This window comes from Mesoplodon mirus, assembly GCF_964341445.2.
Source record: "Mesoplodon mirus genome assembly, chromosome: 16".
In the NCBI taxonomy this organism is placed as follows: domain Eukaryota; kingdom Metazoa; phylum Chordata; class Mammalia; order Artiodactyla; family Ziphiidae; genus Mesoplodon; species Mesoplodon mirus.
In genome coordinates, this window is record NC_138992.1 from 57,249,685 (window position 1) to 57,259,850 (window position 10,166).

At 31.9% G+C, this 10,166-nt stretch overlaps 1 long non-coding RNA gene across 1 annotated transcript; it reads right to left on the minus strand.

The window, feature by feature from the left end:
• Nucleotides 1–3,178: 3,178 nt before the first annotated feature.
• Nucleotides 3,179–9,774, minus strand: LOC309792099. Its single transcript, XR_014291604.1, has 3 exons — nt 9,548–9,774; nt 7,625–7,713; nt 3,179–4,091 (listed from the first exon to the last, which is right to left on the minus strand). It is a non-coding gene; the product is annotated as an uncharacterized lncRNA (long non-coding RNA).
• Nucleotides 9,775–10,166: the final 392 nt, after the last annotated feature.

Here is a 10,166-nt window from a genome sequence, read left to right on the forward strand (position 1 = left end):
GGACAGGTACATGTCAAAGTATGAAATTAGAGCACTCCCTAACACCATACACAACAATAAATTCAAAATGGATTTAAGACCTAAGTGTAAAGCCAGACACTATCAAACTCTTAGAGGAAAACATAGGCAGAACACTCTATGACATAAATCACAGAAAGATCCTTTTTGACCCACCTCCTAGAGAAATGGAAATAAAAACAAAAACAAACAAATGGTACCTAATGAAACTTCAAAGCTTTTGCACAACAAAGGAAACCATAAACAAGACAAAAAGACAACCCCCAGAATGGGAGAAAATATTTGCAAATGAAGCAACTGACAAAGGATTAATCTCCCAAATTTAGAAGTAGCTTATGCAGAAACAAACAACCAATCCAAAAATGGGCAGAAGACCTAAATAGACATTTCTCCAAAGAAGATATACAGATTGCCAACAAATACATGAAAGAATGCTCAACATCACTAATCATTAGAGAAATGCAAATCAGAACTACATTGAGGTATCACCTCACACCGGTCAGAATGGCCATCATCAGAACATCTCCAACAAGATGTATATGGGTGAACCAGTGTGGTATATCCATACAATGTCATATCATACAGCAGTAGAAGGATAGAATTATGAGGAATGCAACAAGGATGAATCTCAGAAACATTATGCTGAGAAAAAAGCTAGACACAGAAGAGTATGTACTTTATGTTTCTGTTTATATGACTTTCTAGAAAAGGAAAAATGAATCGATGGTGACAGAAAACATATCAGCAGTTGCCTGTATCAAATACGAAGTAGAGAGTGACTGCAAAGAGCAAAGGGAAAACTGCAAAGGGGTGTAATAGGAAAATTGTCTACCTTGATGGAAACAGAAGTTACAAAATATTTACATTTGTCAAAATTCATTAAAGTGTACATTCAAATTAGTATATTTTTATATTATACCACAATATATTTCTTTTAATAAAAATAATTATGAATAGTAGGTAAGGGGGCAAAGGCCCTGAAAGCCAACTTTAGCTATGTTAGAGCTGTAAAGTCAAAAAAAGATCAAGTTGCCCCTAATTTAAAAACCAAGAAAATGCATACAAGTAGAGGAAAAGAGATTTTAACTTATTTTAAGAGTGAGTTTTCTAACAATTAGAGCTTCCTAAAAATGAAATAAACTTATTTTGAGTTGGCAATTTCTTTCTCAGTGAGGACATTCAAGTACAAGATGACGATCATTTTTCGGGTATGTTGTAGAAGTGCCTTACAGATTGAAATTTGCCTTAACCAGTATTTAAGATGATTCAATAATATCAGAAAATATGCTATATTTATATATGCTATTTTATGGTAGAGTTATGTCTATAATGTTTTCTAAAATATCCTTTTAATTAATATTTCAATAGTAGTCTCCAGTGCTGCAAATGTAGGCCAGAAAGTTAAATCTGTGCACAGTCTATTTTTTAAGAAGCTTGTAATCTGGAAGAGAAGATAGACAAAAATGTAGCAAAATGCAGTAAGGTTCATAATAGAGAGATATCCTCATCCTCTTAATATGACATGGAAGCAGTGTCACATTCTTAATATGTCATCTTTTTCTGAAATACTTCAGTATTAATTTCTAACAATTATTATAATTAATTAAGGCATGAATTATTTATGGAGAGATTCTAGTTATTCCTAAAATATTTGGAGATTGTTTTAACATGAAGGTATTTCTTAGAATACCTTCAGTAAAGTTCCAAAACATGTCTTTCAAAGCCTAAATGTGTTGGTACAATCCTGGAAAACCTCAAGGAAAAATGTGAATGTTGCTGATTATCCACCATTTAAAGTTTTCTAGGCTTTGGCATTTTTCTGTAGGTATAAATAATTGACTATGAACTATGCAAAGAGTTGTTTTACCTGAATTTCTTTGAGATCCATCAGTTGTGGCCGTTAAAATGAGCCGATCTCCTCCATTACAACTACTCACTGTGCAGGCTTCTAGTCAAGCATTGGTGAAGATAACGCAGCTCAATTTAAATTTAAAATTCAAGGTAATGTATCTAAACAAGTTAGTCCTATCCTTTTCCCCTTAATTTCCCTTAGAGAGTTTTTGAAGTTAAGGATTTGTAAAATGAAAATATTAAACCAAATTTAATGGCAAAATGTCATTGATATCATTAGTGAAACCAAGCCCAGTTTCCATTTACCCCAAAGTATAAATTGCCTATCTGAGAAGCAGTTCAAATTTAAGTAATGTCAGATTGGTGGCCTTTCTGAGTTTCAGTTTGGAACTCTTATTTGAAGTCATTGTTTCATTCAAGAGCATCTCAATATCAACAGCAGGTTTTCTACTTCAGCAAAAGCCTTGATGTACATCAGTGCCATTGGATCCATAGGATAACCTCTTTGTACGTTTTTTTCTCCCAGTCTCACTGCAATGTTAAAGTCACTGATATCACAGAGCACATTTCTAATCCTAACTATATGCCCTAATTTTGGCAGAAATCCACTCCTCCACTTTTATGCAATGTATTAACAACCAGAAATTTAATTGTATTTGTTGATACTGTAATATCAACGTGAAGCATTCCTTTTTTGAAGCTCAAATTCTTAATATTTGCTTTCCCCTTTGCAAGAAATACTCCTTTACTCCCTTGTCCCCTTAGGCTACCTACCTCACACATCAGTTAAGAAGACATTTCACAAGGGATGCCTTTCCTCATCCTTCCAGATGAGAAAGGCTCCCTGTTCCATGGCGCATAGTACCCTGTCTATATTTACTACAATTAGTAATTATTCTTTAGACTGCAGGCTCTAAGAAATATGGACAATGCTTGATTTTCCCCACCTTGTATTACCAGCACCTAATGCAGTGCCTGGGACATAGTAGAAGTTCTATAAATATGTAATGATTGATGAATGAATGAATGAATTAATGTGTTAGTGACAAGATAAATGCATAAATCGTATTTGTAAAGAACAATACAAAGTAATTTCATTAATATTCACCCACTTATTTGTACCTTTATACCCTTCTCTTCATTTATATATCTTAGAATTACTTTTAGATTTATCAGCAGGGATACAGGATTTAATGACTAAATTTTGATGAAATCTATTAGAAATATTTGTGAGTGAGTAAGCACTATGCCATGGTGAGAGAGAGAAAAAAATAAAAGCTATTGCTCTATTCTTGACTCAAGTTATACTCAATATTATTTGTTACATATTATATTACACACACAAATGCATTCTCACTAGCATGGTATCACCTACATTATTATAATTTCCATTTCCTTCCCAATCCCTTTAAAGCCCATATCTGACCCTTAGACTATTAAATTGCATTGTTTTCAACCACTTCTCCAATTTGTCAAGGTCATATTATGGTCATGTTGAATTTTGATCTTGACAAAGTATTAATCAGTCTTATCAACTAAAGAGAACTGTAAATTACTAAATCCACATGCTTTTCTATCATCCTAGTCTTGATGAAAATATTAAATAGCCTCTGGCCCAGGATTGACCTCTACATATAAAACTTCTGTCCACTTTGGTTGAGAAGGAACTATAAATGAGTTTAATTGTTCTACCTACTTTGTTTCCAATAAATAGGTCTCTGGTGCTGATCTACTTTTATAAATTTGTGAATGAATTCAATTTGTAATATTTTTATAATATTAATATTTAATGTCTGATTTCAAGTCGTGGATGAAAAAATGCTGACATCAATGAAAACTACTACTTGTCCAAATAGATTAATAATATTAAGAACAATTAAAGTAGATTTTAAATCTACTATCATGTTTATTTACTTTCCTGAATTGTTCCCACTGTGCCACTTCCTTACTTTCTGCATATGACAGATTCATGCAAAACCTCCTTCTCTAGATGCTGTGCCATTAAGAAATCTCTCTGATTATAATAGGTGATCATCTATGATGGATAATAAGATAAATATGCTTGTGCATTTTCAATCACAAATACATGTCTTACACAATGAAATGATTTTACTTGTTGCTTGATCACGGGGACTTCTTCCTCTGAATAAATAAGATTTGACTTTGCCTCTTTATGCAGTCATCTGTTCACAGTTCTGCCTCTCTCCAGTAGACTGTGTCTCCTTAAAGACAAATGAATATTCATTCATCTTTGATCCCCATTTCTTAGCATGCATAGTAATTGTTCAACAAATATTTGTTTAATAAGTTAAACACCAATATGCCATGAAGTAGGCAAATCTGGAGATGTGAGTGGTCAAGATGGGGGGTGTGATTAAAGGACCCCTCTGAATTCTAAGAACAACACACTTAGGATGGAATGCATGAGTAATCATGCTGGACAACTAGTATGTATTCAATTTTCAAATTCTATATTATAAGCATCCCTGAGTGTAATTTGAATTGGATAGACAGGAATTTTTATTTTATTTTTTCTAATGAGGAAGCAGTGTAGGTCTCTGTTCTCATGGCCTCTGTTGCTTCCTATGAATATTTCTCCAATATCTTGACATAATCATTTTCAGGAAGCCAAGAGAGTCCAAAAGAAAGTGACAAACAACAGAAATTCCTTTCATTTTCTAGTGTTTGGAAAAACATAAAAATATGTTTAAGTTTTTCAACCATACTTAGATTTCATGAGATTTTACTTGGTTGATAATCAATATGATAAGATGCGTATATATGTATATAGAATATTCATTCATTTTAAATTGGAAATAATGTGTATTCCCATGGCTGATTTGCAAACTATCAATAATAAGAACCAAGCTTATGTCCTCCTAAGTCTTTTGTAGCCCCATTTTAACACATTTTCTGAAAGTTATTTCACTTCAACCACTCTAGATACTTTCTAAAAGCACAATAGATGACTTTTTAAAATTTTCATTTCAAAATGAAAATATTAAAATATGCTAAAAATTGGTGCAATAACAGAAGCTACAACTTACCATGTAAGTTTGTTTGTAATTGAGCAAAGTATGTTCCAATAATTTTTGCATTGTATTTGCCTTTCTCTCTGTAATTACTAACCCTTTTTCTTTCACTATGGAATTTGAATTTTGATCTCTCATCTTCAAATTTGTCTTTAAATACATTTCTATCCTTATTTTTCTTCCGTCTGGAAGCTATGTTTTCAAGAGAAAATTTGTTTCCACAAAAATTAAATGTCTTCATATTAGGAATAATTCTAATGCAACTACTTTGTATTTGGAAATGTGCCACTGTGTTTAGGAAGGTTAAACACATACTTTTGGGTAAGTTCAAAAAAGATTACTCCAATGATTCAACCAAATATATTTCAAGCATATTGATAAGAATTTTCAAACTAATTGTGTGTGATAGCCATCAATTAAAGACATAAAATGAATGCCTGCTATTTTAAAACATAATTAAGCCAAGGAAAAGCTGTGCATAATTAGCATGTTCGATAATTGGCTCATTAACGAAATTCTAACAGCCCATTCACATTTCTAGATTTTAATTGAAGAATGGATGGAAATAGTAAGGTGAGCTCATTGCCCAATACACATAAGCATGTGACAATTTTAATTTCTGCAGTGATGCCCATATTGTATGAAATCTTATTAATATTGTGATGGAATACAGTGAATCATGCTGTGAAAGAAGCACATATTTGACTGTTTTACATGTGTTCACACACACACAAACACACAGATACACACACACTTCTTTTTTCTCCTCTCTATTCTAATTTCAGTCCCATTTTCCTTTTCTTAGATAACTGGTGTCATGAATTTAATATAAATACTTTGAATCCATGCTTGAATTTTTTACTATATTCAAATGAATCCATGAAAAATATATGATGGCTTTGAGTTTTAAAATTTTGTATACATGTCATCATGCCAAGTATGTAATCTTGAAAATCATTTATCACATATATAATTAATTATTTTGAGTGAAGTATGGCACTGCACCTTAAAAATAGTTTATATATGTCTTTTGTAAGCAGTATAAACTGGAATTTTTAAATTTATTTTTATTGTCTCTGTAATCAAATGTATTGTGTTTATTGATATATTTCTCCTTTATTTTTCCATGTTTTATCCCTTCCTGTACTAACCTCGTTTAAACACATTTTTCATTCTCTTTTTATGATCTACCTTTTTATGAATCATATATGAAGTATTCATTTTTAGTGGTTTCTGAAAAATTCGACATATATTTCTAACTTTAATAAGTCTAAAACTAATTATCTCATCTTCCTCCTAAGCTATTCATGGACCCCTCAAATTTTAAATCTGATCTCCAGTATTTCAGTATATTATCTAGTGTTTTAGTTTTACTTTGTACGTACCCCCATTGGCTATTATTTTTTACACTCAACTGTTATTCAAATTCATTCCAACATTACAAATTTCTTTGCTGGTCACTGTTCAGTGCACCCTCCTACTTCTTTTTATGCTTATTTTCTTTCTTACTGAAGAACATTCTTTGTACAATGGTCTCCAATCTTGCCTAAAACTCATGAGAATTATGTGAGAAGTTTTTAAAGCCCCAATTATTGAAACACCGCCTAGATAACCTTGGTTAAAAAAAAAATCTCCAAGTATTGGCTTCAGGCATCAGAACATTTTTTAATGCCTTCAGACAATTCCAATAGCTGCTGCTACTGCTTTAGTAATTTTTTGTTGTTGTGCTACAGTTTGTGGGTGGTAATTCCTCTTTGTCTATGAATGAAAATTTCTTCACTTCTTGTTCTTGAGTAGTTTTTAAAAATGAGGTATAGAATTTTAATTTGGATAGCTATATGTCCTCAGTACTTTGAAGATATTATTCTATTGTTTTCCAGCATCTACCTGTTTTCTGATAAGACAACAGATATTTAAAGCCAGCCCTCAAAAACAAGGCTTATTATTTCCAGGGCCCCCTTGAATTTCTTGGTTTCAACTCCTCCTCACTACTCTAATGTTGAATTTGTTTTTCCCCCTTAAATCCTGTGACTGGGGATCCCCCCCTTTTTTGTAAGCTCGTTCATTTGCTTTTTATGTGTTGCTTCATGTAAAAGCAACATATAAAAGAAAACACAAGTATAACAAATTGTGTGTTCAGATTGGAAGAAAGGATTCTCAATATCAGTTCAGCCTATCCTATTGACTGAAAGCATTTACCTTGTTTCTTTTACAACTAACTTGAATATTAGGAGTCTTACGTCTAATTTACAGTACTCTTCACCCTTCTTGGAATGTCTATGCTCAATAAGGACATTATTTGATTTGTCACTAATATTGCTTTTCCTACATGTGACCTCATTCAGAGTTCTATCCTGTCCCATATACATAGCATAATCTTATATTTTGTATCTAACTGGCATCAGTTTTCCTTTTTTTTTTTTTGATTTACTTTTAAGCTTTACTTTTAGCAGGACTGTACTGAAACACACTTACACCTTAATAGATCTAATGGTCTGGACTTAAAATAATAGATTTCTGTATTTGTATTTACAGATAGTGATTTCTATTCTCTGCACATGTTTACATGTTATATGCCCAGTGTAATATGAAGCAAGTCAGTTTATTGTGTTACATATGGTAAAGAATCCAGCAGAATAATGTTATTTAGGGTTTTTCTTTTCATTATTTCTATGAATAACAACAACATCAACAATAATAGTAATAGAAAAGATAATTTCTACCTATAGCATGTCTCAGTTTTTTCTTAAATGCAGTAGAAGGCCCTTCACACTCTATTTGTCAGCTTGGCTTCAGGTTTTCATTTTGTTGGCTAGAAGACAGATAAAGGGGATTATCGACAGACTGAGCCTGGTTTCTGCTAATCTCCAACTTGAATTCTTTCAAGGGTTGCAAAATATGATTCAAGTATTTCACAGGGCTTTATAACCTTTGTCATCTGTCTGGTATATGTGCCATCATGGGTGGATTTGGAACTGACATTTTATATCTCTGATCTCAACTGTATAAATATTTGTTTAGACTGACTATCAACGTAGAACACAGACATTCTCTTCTGATGTATGGATGATAGAATAGTTCTTAACTGGGCCCCTATGGATGGGGCAGGCACACACTAACAGAGGGCAATGAGGCAAATTTTCAATAAACTCAGATTTTATATTTTCCTTTAGCTAAAAGAGTGGTTGCTTCTATACCAAAAAAACTATTTCTTATAATTTGGGTTACATTAAAAATATCTCATAAATACAGCCATTTATCTGAATCTATAATAGTGACTTGGTTTTCTCAAATACATTATATATAGAGTCCTTTAGACTGGAATTAAATTAATCATGGTTATATATATATATATGTATATACACACACACACACACACACACACACACACACACATATATATATATATATATTTTTTTCTATTGACTTCCCAGCTATTTTCCCCTAGGAAAACTCTCTTAAATAATCAAGAGAAATATTTTAGGCAACATTATGTAAATCATCACCCTTATTAGATGAATTAATATTCTTGAAGTTAGAGCTCATTTTATGGAAATCAGATTAACCTGATGTGATGGGCATTGTCATTTATCAGTAAGTTATTTGTTAATATGCTCAGTATGTGACATAAAATATGTAACTTTTCTTTATTTTTATTTATTTATTATTATTATTTTTTTTTTTTTGCAGTATGCAGGCCTCTCACTGTTGTGGCCTCTCCCGTTGTGGATCACAGGCTCTGGATGCACAGGCTCAGTGGCCATGGCTCATGGGCCCAGCTGCTCTGCGGCATGTGGGATCCTCCCTGACCGGGGCATGAACCCATATCCCCTGCATGGGCAGGCAGACTCTCAACCACTGCACCACCAGGGAAGCCCTAAAATACGTAACTTTAATAAGAGAATGGATCACCTCAAATAATTTAGCAAGTCTTGAAAATGATAAGGATTAAAATTGTGGATGTATAAAGGACACAGAAGCTTAGAGAACTTTAAAACCATCTATTTCTATCCTGTTTCCCTCAGACAAGGAAGTGAAGGCTGACACTTTAGTATGGTTTGGAAATCCTTCTAAAAATTATCTGACTTTCTCTTAGAATTAACAAGTAATTTAAAGTTTTAAGAACTGCAGAAGTGATCACATGAATTACCATAATTTAGTCAATAATTTTTTTGAATATCCACCTTTTGACAAACATTGTACATATATGTACCAGGCTGTAGAGATGAATAAAATCATCCTTAGTCTCAAATAACTGAAAGAAAAATCCCCCAATATTAGTGAATACTGAGGAATTAACGATGATGCTATGAGAAAAATTTTATAATGTGAAATTTATTAAGTTAAATAAAATATTTTGCTTTTGAGATTCGAATGCCTTGTTTTTGTTCTAATGATACTGATGATAGATAGTGGTTGTATGTTGCAGAAGTTTTATGGGAGCAACATAAAAATTTGGTAATGTGATTTGAATTTGGTTTCCCAAGGTGATTTTTATTGTTATTTCTATTGGTGTTGTTAATGAAAGAAATTTCTTTGAGCTATTAGAAAAAAAATGTGGATATCAATATGTAATCCAAAAGAAGGACAAAATAATGGATAATTAGAGAATATATATATAACCAGTAAATTAAAAATATACTCACATGCTAAGGAAGCACAGTGGTGGAAGTGTTGCTCATCATAAAGCTTTAACAGTGAGTAGAAGTTATCTTGGTGTCTTGGGTGTAGGAAGATATGCCAACAACCAGTGATAGATCCATTGTAAAATTTGGAACTGTTTCTTTGGTATTAAATTTCACTTAAGACCTGTGCTTCTGGACAGGATGGAGTAATAGGAACTGGATTTACTCTCCTGGTTTAAACAGCTAAAAGTAAATATATGTGTATATATATATATATATATATATATATATATATATATATATATATATATAACAATAATTTTAGACATTGAACAACAAACAGCACAAGACAACGGTTGTATAAAGCTGTTAATTATAATGATAACCCATAAAAACCGGTGTCATAATGTTTTGTGTAATACAGTTAAATGTTGGTTTTGAATAAGTTCCTGGTCATCTGTAAAAAAATAAAGGTGGACTCTCTTTTCATATTTATTAACAAAATGTATTTCATAGGTATGAAGTATTTAAACATGTTAAAATGCTACAATTACTAGAAGAAAACATTTTTGTTTTATTTAATAAAAGTTAATTTTTAAAATTATTTTATATTTTTATGTGTTGCATTTATTGCTTTAAG